The sequence below is a fragment of the Myotis brandtii genome, unplaced genomic scaffold (assembly GCF_000412655.1).
Source record: "Myotis brandtii unplaced genomic scaffold, ASM41265v1 scaffold33, whole genome shotgun sequence".
Lineage (NCBI taxonomy): Eukaryota > Metazoa > Chordata > Mammalia > Chiroptera > Vespertilionidae > Myotis > Myotis brandtii.
Genome location: NW_005362713.1, coordinates 3,238 through 19,181, shown reverse-complemented (window position 1 = coordinate 19,181; position 15,944 = coordinate 3,238).

Genomic DNA, 15,944 nt, shown 5'->3' with positions numbered 1-15,944 from the left:
GGGAGGGGAGGATTTGGGGGGGCACAAAGGACTCAGCAGCAGCCCTGGAAGAAAACAACACAGGCAAGAGGCTCCTGGCTGTGAGCTGGTGCAGGCCCCCTTCTGCGCACTGTGGTGATTGTGGGCAGCGACGGGCGGAACTATACAAAAAGTTCTGATCTGAAGCCCAGGATCCTATGTGGGCAGCTAACCTTTCCTCAAATTGGTTTATACCTGCCGTGTGGTTTAAGGATCTATTTATCTGGCCCATAGAAGGCAGGGAAGCACTAAGAAGGGAAGAGGGAGGGAGAGTGAGTGCTGATCACACGCTGGGCAGGAGCTAAATGCACCACCTCACTGAAGCTCCCAGCCACATGGACCGATGAGGAGGCCGCCTTTCCATTTCTTTGCCTGAAGTCACGCAGCCGGTAGGTGGTGAGGCCAGCAGCCAGCTCTGCACCTGTCTGGGGCTCAGGCTCTCCTTGAGAAGAAACTGTCCCTCTAGACCAGTGGTTCCCTATGTGGGGCACACACCCCATAGGGGGGCAGCTTGATTTTCAAGGGGGCAATTTGAGAATGAGTTATTAACAGTGAATGTTTTGCATTTCTTGTGGTTCTAGGGGCCTCATATACAGTATAGAAATATATATTGTGATATGCATTTCAGTTCTCTATGTTTTGAAACTTTATTTGCTACTTTTTCCTATTACTTCATAATATTATTATTTTTAAAATAATTTCTTAGTGATTGTTTCCTCAGTACTTCAGCTGTCCTTTCATTCTATTATTTTTCTCTTTCATGGATGCCATGTTCTTTGGACGCTTGTGTAAATCAAGTTAGTAGCCTTTTAGGCTTCCCCCATGTGAGTAGGAGTTCACTTTTTGAATGATAAGAATTATTATTAAGGATTTTAGAGATGCTTAGGTGGGGCATGGCCAAAAAGGTTGGGAACCACTGCTCTAGACTCCATTCTGAGCAGGTAGAAACCTCTTGTCTGTCGAGACCTCAGAGGGGGGTGCATGGGCGGAGCAGCCCCGTGCTCCTGATGGAGGAGCAGACTTTAAGACGCCAGCTGACAAGCAGGTGCAGAAGTGAGAGGTCACTGTTCCAGGGTCTGGCACTGGTTGTGCTCCTGGAAGGGCTGGCCACCTCCTCCCTCCACATGTGTCCCCTTCCCCAGCTGCTTGCCCAAGCCCCACAGCAAAACTCTGCTGGGGTGAATGCATAGCAAGTTGGGCCATTTTCTTCCAATAGAATAACCAAGATTCAACCAGAGATACAAGGACCATTTGGGTTATTCCATTTGTCCAGAGTAATGTGTGTGTATGCTCTTCTGGCTCATCTTGGCTCATTTAGGCCTCAATTCTGGACTCTTTTTTAAAAATCTTTGCTGTTTTTTTAAAAAATATTTTTTCATTGATTTCAGAGAGGAAGGGAGAGGGAGAGTGATAGACACATCAATGATGAGAGAGAATCACTGATCAGCTGCCTCCTGCACCCCCCACCCCCCACGGGGGATCAAGCCTGCAACCTGGGTGTGTGCCCTGATGTGGAATCAAACCGTGACCTCCTGCTTCATAGGTCAACATGCAACCACTGAGCCGCGCCAGCTGGTCAGTTCTGGACTTTGAACTATATCAGAATCAGACTTTAGTTTAAAAACCTCTAGAATCTATAATAATAAAAGTGTAATATGCTAATTAGATCGGACAACCTTCCAGATGAAGCCAGGGCTGCAAGGGAAACCCGAGTCCTGGGTACCAGAGGGAAGTTGGTGCCGGCAGCCAGGGGAAAGAAGGCCTACTCTTGCACGAATTTCGTGCATCGGGCCTCTAGTGGAGATAATAATTGTCTTTGCTTCATATGGAAAATGGGAGCAGTAGGTCAGATAAGGCATGTGAAGAGCTAAGCCAGGATTTATCTAAAAGTGAGCTTAGTACCAGAGGACTGGATTCTCATTTTAACGCCAGGTGGGCAGAACCCCTGAGGCAGGGAAACACTCTTCTCTGCTGCCACCTAGTGTTTATCTAGGGAATAAAACCCGAGTGAAGGTCACCAGGAAAAGGTATTCTCTGCTGCTCTCTAGTGTGAATTTTGGAAATAACATGAGTGAAAGGGAAAATCTCCAAAGGCTTCTGAGCCAGTGAAGGTGTGAGCCCTGCAGGTGTGGCTCAGGGGCTGAGCTTCGCCCTATGAAGCAGGAGGTCACTGTTTGATTCCAGGTCAGGGCACATGCCAGGTTTCGGGCTGGATCCCCAGTGCGGGTGTGCAGGAGGCAGCTGATCAGTGATTCTCTCTCATCATCGATGTGTCTATCACTCTCCCTCTCCCTTCCTCTCTGAAATCAATAAGAACGTATATCTAAAACAACAACAACAACAACAAAAAGGAATGTGTCAGACCTAGTCATCTATGCCCTGGAAGCTGGAGCCCTGGAGATGAAACCTGGCACAGTGCTAGGCACACCATGAACCAGTGCCTTCTCACTGGCTCTTACCTATGCATGCCTTATGCCACCCTCCCCTAGTGGCTCCTTACCTTCCCATATACACTGGGAATGTGTGTGCTTAGAGAGCCTCAGTAAGTCACCACATCTGGGGGCAGTGGGATGCAAACCAAATACATATTTTGCATGTAAAAGTGAGCCCAGGAAGACTAGACCAAAAGGAACTCAGGTTTGAGAGCAGAAAGCTTGGGTATGGGAAGATCCCAGAGAGGCCTGTACCGGCCAGACTGCAGCACCAGGGAGCACTGGGGAGGTAGGCTGCTGGGACCCCTTGCCTCGACCTGGGGCTGAAGGTGCCTTGGGGACTCTGAAACCAGACAACGAATGGGTCCAGGCTGCCTGTCACCACTTGAGGCAATTAAGCAGGCTGAGTCCAGTGTGAGCATTTATTCCAGTCCTGCTGGCAGTGTGGGCAAGCAGCAGGTCATCCACGAAAATCTGCTCTACTGCCCACCCTTCACCCATAAGCCAGCCGCTTATATTGGGCAGGAGGACAAAGCTTACATGGGAAAGTGGGCATTGCAGGCACGGGAAGTAGGCGAGACATAATGGTAATGGGCTACAGGCCATGCGGGCTGGGTGGCAAAGGGCGGGTGCCTCCGAGATCAGATTGTTGGGCAACAAGGTTGTTAATCTTTCCAGGATGATAGGCAGTTCTCAGAAAAGGAGAACGGACCGCTCCTGAGGGTCCCGCCCATGTTCTGGGCGTACAGCTCTTAGGCAGGTCAGAATGTGCTTTCTCTAATCAGGACAAGACAATCCAGGTTAACAGAGATGATTAACATTTCCTACAACTACCACTCTAGCCAGGCCTCACTACTCTGTTCTGTCCCTAACAACTCCACTCCAGGTGTCCACTTGGAGGAGGAGCTGAGCACAAGCCTCCTTGGGAAGCTTTGCGGGGACAGCCACCCCTCTGCTCAGCTCTGGGAGGTGGGCCTGCTGCCAGCTGGGGTAGAGCCCGTCAGCTTTGCTCTGGCTAAGGTGCTGCCCAAGGCTGGGGCGACATTCGCTTCCAGAGAGCTGGCCTGGTGTGAAGACCTTAGGGGTGTAAAGACGTGTATGAAAGACCCGGGAAAACTGAAGATTCAGCCACAGCTACCCCAAGACACCCCAAACCCACAGGCCTCGCACACAATCGGCCACACACACAGTCAGCAGCCATGGGCTGGCGGCAGCTCAGCACCTGAGACCCATAGTGTCTGCCTCTTTCCCACCATCGGGCCACCTCCCGTGTTCTCTGCCAATGTCCCTCTCCATCCCATGAGGTGCAGGTTTGGCTCTTTGATCCCACATCCTTGCTCTCTGAGAGACTGAGCTCCTGGCCCTCTCTCCTCTCCCTTCCTCCTATCACTTCTTCACTCCATCCTGCTCCTTCCAGGCCAGTAGATGGGTGTCTTCTTCATGGCAGTCTTTACCCCACTTTCCTCAACCATCAGCTTTCCGCTTTTCATCATCACCGCTTATCCTTCGTTAACCTCCGTCTCTTTCTGCCATTCTCCGATTAGACCTCATCGCCCTCGCTGTCAACCTGACCATTTCTGTGGCTGCACCACATGGCTCATCTCCACCACCTCAGGGCTGTCATCACGGGCCTTCTGCCCAGCACAGCCTCTCTGTCCTCTCCACTGTGGCAGCCAGGTTCCTCTGTCGCTGTGGCGGGGCCCTGCCAACCCTCGCTGTTCCCTCGCCTTCGTGAATCCTGGCCAACACCGTCCTCAGGTGCCTGCAGCTTTCAGTTAGGGTGCATCTGAGAGGCATATTCGTTGGCAGTGCTCTTCTCAGTGGTGCATGAGCCCATGGTGCACCTTATAATCGTGCCCTGGGTTTGATGAAATGGGAACACTGTGGCTTTGAATTGCTTTGCTGCCAGTGGGCCTTAGTACCCTGAGTGCGCCAGCGAGGGCGAGCCTTTTCTTAGATGACATAAACGGTATTTTTGCAACTGTTTCCATCATATGAGGACGAAGTTTTACCTACTTGTCTTTTACTTGCGAACTCTAGGTCCACCTGTTCCGTGTGACCTCTCCCAAAGAAAATGGCTCCAAACCAAAGCTGCAGGACAGTCACGCCAAAGGCCCCGGCTCCGGGACAGTGGCCTCACCATGGCACTGCTGTCCCTGCTCTCGCCTCCCGCGGGGCCTGGCCTCACAGCAGGGCAACTTGCGCTTGGTTCAGAGACCCTCCTTTGTTGCTGTTTGTTTGTAATTAATCAGTTCAAAGTAATCCTTATGCCAAAGAAGAATATTTTGGGTGGCATGTTCTCCCCTTCGCCTGGCTGTACCCCAATTTGCTTTTATATTTATCTGCCAAAGGACCACTTAATTTCTTTAAGTTTTTAGCCATTATGAATAAAACTGCTGTGCATAATTACACCCCTTTTTTTATTTGGACACAGTTTTTCAAAGCAGTTGTATCAACACTAGAGGCGTGATTGTTGAGCCCTGAGTGAGAGCTGTTGGCTTCTCAGTGGCTGATTCCCATCAGCGCTGAATGAGCCTTCCAGCATGGGCTGCTGCCAATGCACTGAGTTCTCATTTGTGGGGAGTTGAACAGTTCTGGCAGTTGTGCAGTGCCGTCTCCCTGTTGTTTAGATGTGTAATTCCCTGGTGATACATGGTGTTGAGCTCATTTTTGTAGCTTATTTACATCTGTTGTTAACATTAGAAGTGTCCAAACCTGTATAGGATTTTTATAACAGTTTATCTGAAGCCACAGTGAGAGCATATGCTGAGGACAGAATCGCAGACGCTCCCCAGAGTATCCGAATGTCTGCTCCTTCTATGCACTCAGAACGAGGAGAGAACTAAGAAAGATGAATGGGGGTGAGAGAAAGCAAGGCCAGGATTGGATTACAAACCAGCTAAGATCACACACATTCACACTTTAGAAAGAGGGTCTGAAAGGGGCATTTCAAGGTCTGTTACCCTGGCTGAGAGGAACCATGCACGGGGCTGCTTAAGGCAAAGAGAAGCCTTTCAGTAAAGAGGCGATGGGCCTGGGACGTGACTCCCAGCATGACCTGCCAGCTAGGCATTTCTGACCGGACCAGCAGGAGGTCACTTCCAGGGAAGCCCATGTTTTGTCCACGCTGTGCTCCTCCATGGCCAGGGATCTGTGTAGATCTTCATCCATTTCGGTGTGGCTGTTTCTTTTAGAGTACTTTGTATAATTTAAGTAGAAATCGTTTATCAGATATGTGTTTTGCAAATATTTTTCCCAGCTGTGGCTTTTTTTTTTTTTTTTTTTTTTTTTTTTGCTTTCTGAACAAGTGCTTTTACAGAGTGGAAGTTTTTAATTTTGTAAAGTCCACATTTTCCTTTTTTTTCTCTCATTAAACTTCATGTGTACAATCACATCTGGTAACTGGCTGATCTTACTTGATTGGCCCAATAATCCCTAAATTAATGGGTGAGGGCTGGTTACTAGGGGAGGTGTGGGCCTGGCAGCTGTGCCTCACAGAAGTGGGGCGATATCGAAGGCAGGTGGGAGCAGCTGCGGGGCGGGTCCTGGGCAGTTGGCCAATCAGTGTGGACCCTGTTGCCCAGACTCCGGACTTGGCCAGCGGGCTCTGAGGCACTGCTCCCCACCCTGTGCAGAACCCCACATAACCCCCATGATACCCAATGTGGTCCCCAGATTGTAAAACAAATATGCAGATAGAATGTTTAGAAGGAGCTTTCCAAACAGCAGTAGTTTTAAATGGTCCATTTTGCATAGATCTGCTGGCAGGAGGCACGGAGGGAGGGCCTGACCCCAGCTCGCTGCGCAGAGGACCGAGCTCGGGGTCATGCCTGGGAGGGGCTGCGGCAGCAGGAGGCAGAGCCTCCGCCAGGTTTGCAGGCGTGAGCTGCTGTCCATTCCTTGGAGTTCAGCAGTTCCCACAGGTGCTACATCACTGTTGTTTTAATTTGTAGTTTTCTAATGGAATATGGTGTTGAACTTATATTTGTGCTTATTTTTTTTTGTGCTTATTTTTTATCTGTATATTTCTGTCGTGAGGTATCCATTTTTAGGAGGGTTGTTTAGTGGAGTCCTCTGTACATTTTGAGTGAAAGTCCTTTATGTGTGTTTGCAAATATTTTCTCCCGTTTGTGACTTGTCTTTTACAGAGAAGTGTCTAATGTCAAGAAGCCCACGCTGTTGTTTCTCCTTCTGTGGCTTCAGGCCTGGGGTCCGGAGCCTGGCACCCAGGTCCAGGGTTTGGCTCAGGTCTGGGAACTGGAGTCCAGCTCCAGCATCTGGCATCTGGCATCTGGCATCTGGGCACCAGCTTCAATTCCAGGGTCTAGAGTCCCCCTCCGGTGAGCTTGTGGTATCTGGTGTCTGACACACAAGGTCCAAAGTCCAGTTCTGGCATCTGCCATCTGGGATCCAGGTCCAGCTTCAGGTCAGGGTCCAGAGTGAGTCTGGTGTCTAACATCCCATGTCTAGCTCTAGGTCCAGGGACTGGAGTCCAGCTTTGGTGTCTGCTGTCTGGCATTTGCCATCTGGGATCCAGCTTCCATTCTGAGGTCTGGAATTTGGCCTGAGGTATAGTGTCTGGCATCTGCCATCTGGGGTTTGGGGTCTGGCTTTAGGTTCAAGATCCAGGATTCAACTTTGGGTGCTGGTGTCTGGCATCCATGATTGGGGTCATCTTCTGGCCTGGGGCCCAAAGGCAGAGCTGAGCACTCGTGGGGGCCATGCTGGGAGGGCTGGTGTGGGCATTTGGCACCTGGGGCCCAGGTCTGGCTTCATCCTGGGGTTCAAAGATTTGCATATAAGATCTTTGGGTAATCTCTTCCCCTAACCTACATCCCTCTGAGACTGGTCAGTCTGGTCCACGTTTTCATGCTTCTGATTCTATTTTATTCATTAGTTTATTTTGTTCATTAGATTTCTTGTTCATTTATTTTGATTTTTATATTCAACTAGTGGCCTGGTGCACAAAATTCATGCAGGGGGTGGGGGCAGTGTCCTTCAGCCTGGCCTGCACCCTCTCCAATCTGGGACATCCCTCTTGCAATCCGGGACCTCTGGCTCCTAACCGCTCACCTGCCTGCCTGCCTTATCGCCCCTAACCACTCTGCCTGCCAGCCTGCTCACCCCCAACTGCCCTCCCACCAGCCTGATCCCCCCCTACTGCCCCCCACTGCTGGCCTGCTTGGCCCCAACTGACACCCCCCTGCTGGCCTGCACACCCCCAACTGCCCCCACTTGCCGGCCTGCTTGCCCCCAACTTCCCCCACTGCCAGCCTGATCACCCCCAACTGCCCTCCCCTCTTGGCCTGATCACCCCTAACCACCTCTGCCTCAGCCCTGCCACTATGGCTTTGTCTGGGTGCTGGCCATGGAGCCAGCTGGGAGGCTTGGCTTCCTTGGTCCCTGGGGCAACCAAGGAAGCCAAGCCTCCTGCATGCTCCACTGGCTCCATGGCTCTGGCTGGCGCTGCCATCTTTGTGGCATCAATTTGCATATTCCCTCCTTATTGGCTGTGGGCGCTGCCATCTTTATCGTGAAGTGATGGTTAATTTGCATATTACTTTTTTATTAGATAGGATTGTTGATAGAGCTGTATTTATTGCCATTTTATTTTTGGATTCTTTTTTCTTATTGCTCTCTGATTGGTTGGTTGTTGCTTTCTTATATTCCAAATTGCTGATTTGATTCTCAGAATCCTCTACTCTGCTGTTGATTCCCTGTAAATTTTTGTTCATTTCAGTTCATGTATCCTTCATTTCTGACTGATCCTTTTTCATGTCTTTGATGTTCTCACTGAGAACCTTGAAATTCTAAGTTCCTTGACATTCTCACTAAGTTCCTAGAAGCTCTCATTAAGATCCTTGAGCATCCTTATAACCAATGTTTTGAACTCTGTACCCAGTAGTTTGCTTGCTTCATTTCATTTAGTTCTTTTTCTGGAGATTGCTTCTGTTCTTTCATTTGTGACATGTTTCTTTGTCTCTGCATTTTAGCTGCTTCCCTGTGTTTGTTTCTATATATTAGGTAGAGCAGCTATGTCTCCCAGAGTGCCTTGTGTAGTAGGTGTCCTGTAGGGCCCAGTGGCTTAGCCTCCCCAGTCACCTGAGCTGGGTACTCTAGGTGCAACCCTGTGTGGTCTGTGTGTACTGTCCTGTTGTAGTTGAGCCTTGATTGCTGTTGGCATCACTGGGAGGAGTTGACCTCCAGGCCAATGGGCTGTGAGGACCAGCTGGTGCCTATGCCAGGTCTTGAGCTTCTTATTGATAGGTATGGGGCACACTGAGTCCAGCTGCAACTTGTTTGAGAGTTTTTTGGAAAGTCTGAAGCCTGAGCCAGGACAGGCCACTTGCATGGAAAAGCAGCTGCAAACAGCTGCAAATTGGGGGGACTCTGGAGCCTGCACTGCACTCTCCATGCCTCCTGCACCCGAGCCAGGCCTCCCCTCTCTCTGGGGGCAGCAGTCACTGGAGCATTGGGAGGGCACCCCATGCCCTTTGCGACCTTCTAGCAGGTGGGCCTTGGGCCAGGGGTTGGGGGGTGGCATGTGGGGACCCAGCCATTGGCGATGCCTGGGGAGTCGCCAAGGAGGGATGAGGCTCCGTCCCTGCAGCCTCTGGAGGGAGTCCCGCCCCCGCCCCAATCCCCCTCCCCCTGTGGAGTTCCTGGTGTGAGGCCTTCAGGCGTGAGGCCTTCAGTTGCACAGGTGGAACCAGGAGGGGTTTGCCCTGCTGGTCCTGCAGGACTCACAGTTACTTTGATTACTTTGGGCTTGTAAGGGCCTGGTGCCCTTCAAGGGAGTGGCCTGGGGAGTGCAGCAAGTTGGCACCTGTGGAATGATGTGACCCCTGCAGCTCAGGCTTACACAGCAGAGTCGCATCCACCATTTAAAGGCTATTTTGGCCACAGAAACACAATCACAAGGACCTCATTGGCTGCAAATGGGATCCTATGGGGCTGCCAGGCAGAAAGGATTTCATACCAACTGGGTGAGACTGTTGAGTGTTAGATGAAAAGAGAATTAGTAATTGTTTAGAGCCATTTTTTATTCATCACTTTTTGTGCTTTATGAAGATACTAGAGGCCTGGTGCATGAAATTCTTGCATGGGTGGCATCCCTCTGCCTGGCTGGCGATCAGGGTCAATCAGGGCCATCTCACCCAGTCCTGATCAGGGCCGGTGGCCAGGAGGTACCGCAGGAGGGCTTCAGGGCATGTCTGGCCTGTCTCGCTCAGTCCCGATCAGCTGGACCCCAGCAGCAAGCTAACCTACCAGTCGGAGCATCTGCCCCCTGGTGGTCAATGCATGTTATAGCAACTGGCCGGTGGACTGCTGGGTTGGACACTTAGCATATTAGGCTTTTATATATATAGACTAATTGCCTGGTGCACAAAATTCATGCCCGGGGGGCGGTGTCCCTCAGCCTGGCCTGCACCCTCTCCAATCTGGGACTCTTAGAAGGATGTCCTACTGCCGGTTTACAGGGATCGGGCCTAAACCGGCAGCCAGATCCCTCTCACCCCTACTTGTTTTAAACCCTTGTTACTTCTTTGATTTCATTTCCCTGTTACACATCCAATCTTCACTCCTACTCACAGATCTCCTTGCTGGATGTCAATCAAACATGCCAAACATGCCTCTCTATTGTGACTCTTTTCACTTGCTATATTTTATTAGCTTGTCATAAAGATTTAAATAATCTAGCAACTTTTTGAGCACAATGCCTGACACATAGTAGGAACATAATAATTACTTGTTATGACATTTTATAACAGAAACTGCTATTATTTTTAAATGCCTTAGTCCTATTAGGTAAATGAGTACAATGATGACAACATCAATGACAAAACTAATAAGAATATGTTCTTCTGGATTTAAGTGAGGAAATATGATGGATTAGCATGAAACAGTGGTCCATAACCTATAGAGCATTATACAAATCCTAGTAATTATTTAAAGCTTTAATATATTCATTAAAATTACTTTTTTCATATTACTAAAAATGTATGATTATGTGTTTTGGTGACTGAATGTGTCACAGTTACAGATTTTATGACATATTTATGTTAACATGTCACCACACTCTTCCCTTCTCTCCTTCCATTCCAATCCCATTATCTAATTGTTGAGCATGTTATCTGATCCCGTGTTTTTTTTCCTCTTTCCTCTAGCAATTATTCTGTTGATATTTTGGAAGTCTCTATCATCATTGTTCACTTTACTATTTCTCAGGTCCACTTTACTATTTCTCAGATTCTATTTTCTTCTAATATAATTTTGAGGTTTCTCAACCAGTGTTGGATGTCAGGATTTGGAGTTTGTTGCCATGGAAACTGTTTCAGCTACTTGCCCACAGGAGGGAGCCCTCTACCTGTTAAAAGGTAGGCTGGCAGCAGCAATATTTTTGTTTAGGAAGAAGACAGTGGAGAAGGGGTCAGTTAATAATAGAGACACACTTGGTTTATTTTCACATAGGGGGCATCTCCTACTGGTGACAGTGTGGCGTCTGGCACATTCTCTAGACCAGTGGTTCCCAAACTTATTTGGCCTACCGCCCCCTTTCCAGAAAAAATATTACTCAGCGCCCCCTGGAAATTAATTTTTTTTAAATTTTAATAGCAATTAAACAGAAAGATATATGTATTAATGTTTCTACCTTTTTCGTAAAATATAGTAAAGAAAGGTGTAAATTAGAAACATTGAAGTTTGAAATTATGAAACTATTTATTGAACTCAGAATAGAAAGGTAATACAAAAAAGTTAAAACAAATGCACCTGTGGCCATCACCGCCCCCCTGGATCGCTGCAGTGCCCACCAGGGGGTGGTAGCACCCACTTTTGGAATCACTGGTGTAGATTGTAACTCACAGCATAGAATGTTCAGCACACACTTTCCCTCCAGCCCCTGGTCTTGGAGCCCTCGTGTCCTTCCCAGGCTCTGCTCACCCTCTTCAGCTGCCACACGAAGTAAGTTGCATCGTGTGCATGAAACACTTTTCAGGCTCCATGGGTGTGTCTTTACTTCACTGCAGTTCCGATTACCCCAACATAAGAGACACCCTCATTATCAGGTAACACCATCGTGGTAAGACCCCCTGCTCAGCCTACTGCAGCGGTTTTAAACAAGCCATGGGTCACCCTCAATGGTTTGGCTCAGTGGATAGAGCCAAGGCCTACAGACTGAAGGGTCCTGGGTTCGATTCCGGTCAAGGGTACATTCCTGGGTTGCAGGTTCAATCCCCAGTAGGGGGCATGCAGGAGGAAGCAGATCAATTCTCTCTCATCATTAATGTTTCTATCTCTCCCTCTGCCTTCATCTCTGAAATCAATAAAAATATATTAACAAAAATAAAAATAAATAGGCCATGAATCAAACGTCACTGCTCTCCATCCATCCAGTCCCCTCTCACCCTCTTTTATCTTTGGCCCCCCCCACCCCTCCACCTCCCACACACACTCTGCTGGGGTCTGTAAAATGGGGTCAGGATTTCTACTGCAACCAAGGCGAGCTTCTGCACGTCCCTCCTTCCCCGCCCGTCTCTGTCCCCAGTCCTGTGGGGTCTCTCCCTCCCTCCCCTCCATCTAACTTGGTGGGCCCTGCTCTCCCCTCCATCTAACTTGGTGGGCCCTGCTCTGCCCCCTCCTCCTTTGCCCTCCTATGTGCAGCCTCCCCCTTTCTCTTCCGAGGGCGGAGCTCCCCAAAGCCTGTAGGGGGAAGATGGAAGGAGGGGGCTGTGGGATGCCCCGAGGCAGTGCGGGTAGGGCTGTGTGGAGAGCTGGGAGGAGAGCTGGGATGATGGGTCACAGGGAGGAGGAGGGAAGGACATGGAGCCTATCCTGTGGGAGAGGCACTAGGCTCCTTGGCTACCCCCACCCAGCAGCTTTTCTAGGCTCCTCCGCCCCTCACTGCCTCCTGCTTCCTTTCAAGTTTTGGACTCGGTTTCTCCAACTCAGCCCCCGCCCCCCTCGCCCCACCTCTCTGCTGCATCCCCGGGAGCCCGAGGCCGCCCCTTGGCTTCATGCAGTTGCACCTGGCCCGTCCCCCCTTAATGGTGCTACCCACTCTCCTGGAGTAGTTAGTGTTTAACAAATAAAAAGAAGCAGCTCTGAAGATTATAAATTGTGCACTGAGAACTGAGGCTGCGGAGGGCTGCACAGCCCATGGCTGTCGGATCACGCCTCTCAGATGGAGCAGCCTCGCCCGAGGCTCCGCCAAACCCTGGGAGCTTCCTGAGGGCTCTCACCTCACACCTCACTTTCCAGTCCAGCCCACCAACGCCCGCAGCAAGCTGAACTTGGAGCGTCTGCCCCCTGGTGGTCAGTGTGCATCATAGCGACTGGTGGAGCAGTGGAACTCTAGAACTTCCGGGTGGCAGGCCTGTTTCCCTGGGGACAGCAGAAGTCCCAGCTGGTGCTGAGAGCATCTGCTCAGTCACCCACGCAGAGGGAGCTCTCTCCCAGGGCAGGCTCCCTGCTTCTCTTAGCTCATGTGAGGTCGGCAGGGTCCGCCCTTCTCCAGGGCCAGTGCAGGTTGGTTGTCCAGGTGCCACTGCAGCAGGTGAGGGGGGGTGGAGTTGTGCTGTCGGGCAGTGAGACCACAGGCTTCGTCGAGGGACCGGGGCAGGAGGCAGAGCCAGGGCAGAAAAGGGGGGTGGCAGCAAGCGGCCAGGCTGGCTGCACGGCCAGGGTGTGTTTCCAGGTCAGGGACGAGGAGAGTCGCGGGTTCCAGCGGACCCTCCCAGGCTGAGGCGAGATGTGGAGTCGGGCCTGGGGCGAGGCAGCCGCGTTGTCATGAAAGGACAAAGCAGAAACACACTCTCCTCCCTTTCAAGGACAAAGCAGAAACACACTCTCCTCCCTCTCCTCTATCTTGCCTTGTAGGGCTGGGCCCTCAGCCCAAGCCCCCTCCTTTTCTGAGTGACCACAAGAATGCCGGTATTGTCCTAACTCCCCCAACCACCACCTGAGTGGACCAATGAAGCTCCAAGAATGCAGCTAAGGTCCTAATAAGGCTATAGTGGGGGACAGCCCAAGCCTCAGAATGTGCTGGTCACTTCCTGACCTTTGTGCTGTAAGACCCTGTTGAAAAACCCTGACCTAAATGACCAATCTCTGTAACCCACGTCACCCCCTAAGTCCACCCAAATAACTAGCCCTATATAACCTTTGTTCTTCTGGGACACGGTCTCTCGGCTCACCGCTGCGTCGGAAAGAGGCTGAGAGCCAAACCCGGGTTTGAATAAAGACCCTTTGCTTTTGCATCGGAAAAGGCTCCCTGGTGGTGGATTATTGGGGACCCCGAACTCTGGGCATAACAATGGCACACCTTACCAGTATTGGTTGCTGTCTTAGTCCATGTGGGCTGCTATAAAAAAAATATACAGATTGAGTAGCTTATAAAAAAAACACAGAAATTTATATCTCAGTTTTGGAATCAGGGTCCAAGATCAAGGTGCCCAGCATTGGTCAAGTTCTAGTGAGGGTCCTTTTCACTCTCATAGCCTGAGCCTGTGCATTCATGTGTCTGAACAGGGGAGTGACCTCAGAGGTCTCTTTTATAAGAACACTAATCCCATTCATGACCTAAGTACCTCTCAAAGGCCCTACCTTTTAATACCATCATCTTTGAGGGTTACAATTCCAACATATGAATTGGGGGCAGGAGACATACTCCTTCAGAACATAGCAGCTGCCTACCCTGTCTTGTCTCCTTTACCAGTGTTTTCTAAGTTTACTTTCCAAATAAAGGACCAGCACTGAATCCTTCAAAATCAGGATCTGCTTGTGGGAGGACCCAGACTAAAACAGATATGGAAAAAGTTGTACAAGAATCTTGCTTTCCAGGCCAGTGAGTTAATGGCACCAGGGACTGAGAAAAATAGTTGGAGCTGCTCTTTTGTGAGACAAGAAACTAAAATGTTTGTTCTGAGAAGTCATGGGAGAGGAGAGTGAGTGACACAAAGCTGTTCCCTGGGGCAATGGAAAGAGAAGCCCAGGGCAGATGGAAGACCTGGGGGTAGGGTGGGCGAGACATATCACAGAAATCACCTGTGGGGACAGCTGGACATCTGACATATTCGTATCATTCAGAACCTTTAACTCGGGGCTAAGGCACACATTACCCACTGAATTCTTACTGAATGACTGCATAAATAAATATACTGCTTTATCTTTTGATAGGCACATAGATTAGTAATCAATAATAATCATTTTCTGTACTCTTTGGTTGAAATTGCTTTTGCTTCAAAGTACACCTATTCATATTAATTTATTTCCTCAGTCATTCTACCCCTACGTCAATTTTGGCTATAGGAACCAAGCAGCCCCGTTCACCTGCCTCCTTAGGCTTTTATTGTAGCAACAGCTTGAACTAAAATTAATCTCTAGATCAGGGGTGGGCAAACTTTTTGACTTGAGGGCCACAATGGGTTCTTAAACTGGACCGGAGGGCTGGAACAAAAGCATGGATGGAGTGTTTGTGTGAACTAATATAAATTCAAAGTAAACATCATTACATAAAAGGGTACGGTCTTTTTTTTTTTTAAGTTTTATTCATTTTAAACGGGCCGTAGTTTGCCCACAGCTGGGTTAGGGTCAGTCAGGCAGGCAGGCTGGTGAGTGGTTAGGAGCCAGCAATCCCAGATTGTGAGGGGTCCCCAATTGTAGGGGTGTAGGCTGGGCTGAGGGACCCTCCTCCATGCACGGATTTTGTGCACCGAGCAGACTAGAGTCTGGTCCGTTGTATAAATACTCTGTATATGTAGCCTGTGTTGAAACTGAAAAATGACGTCAGATAAAATGAGAGGAGTTTGGGGCTGCGATGGTTACAGGACGGTCCAGGGGAGGATGCAGGAACAGCCTGTGGGGAAAGCCCTGCTCTCTCTCTTCCCTGGGCTGTTTGTGGGGAGGGCGGCTAGGAGAGAGTGACAGAGAAAGGGGAGCCCACCTTTTGTTCTCTCCTCCCTGCATCAAAGAAACAAAACGATTCCAGGGACTCTTGGGTTCCTCCAGAGCCAGGACACGCTCCGAAGGCCCGGCCGGCTGAAGCCAGCGTGGACGCAAATGTGCTAGTGATGAGGTTGCTGAGCTCGGTTCCAAGCCCCGCTCCTCCGCTTCCTCCTGCTGTGGCTGGGGCTCTGCCAGCCCCGTGGCTCTGCCCGGCGCTGCACAGCCTGAAACCAGGAGGGTGAAGGGAGCCGCAGGGGTGGCTGGCGCGTCTGGGAGCCCCTGCTTCAGTGCCGCACGCCCTCCTCTAAATGACACTTAATAATCCCAGCCCCGCCCTGCTCTGCCCACCCTCGGGGGCAGCTGGTTCTTGCTTTTGGACCCATCACATGGCGCACAGAACGCTAATGACTAAAATCCTGTGGCATCAAAACAGGTATTTTTTTTGCCAATTTGACCAAAACACAGGTGTATTTTTATTCATTCCCACAGATGGCTATTGTGCTGGCTGTTGGCATTTTTCATTTGACATCTAAGGGAAAAGAGGTCGGT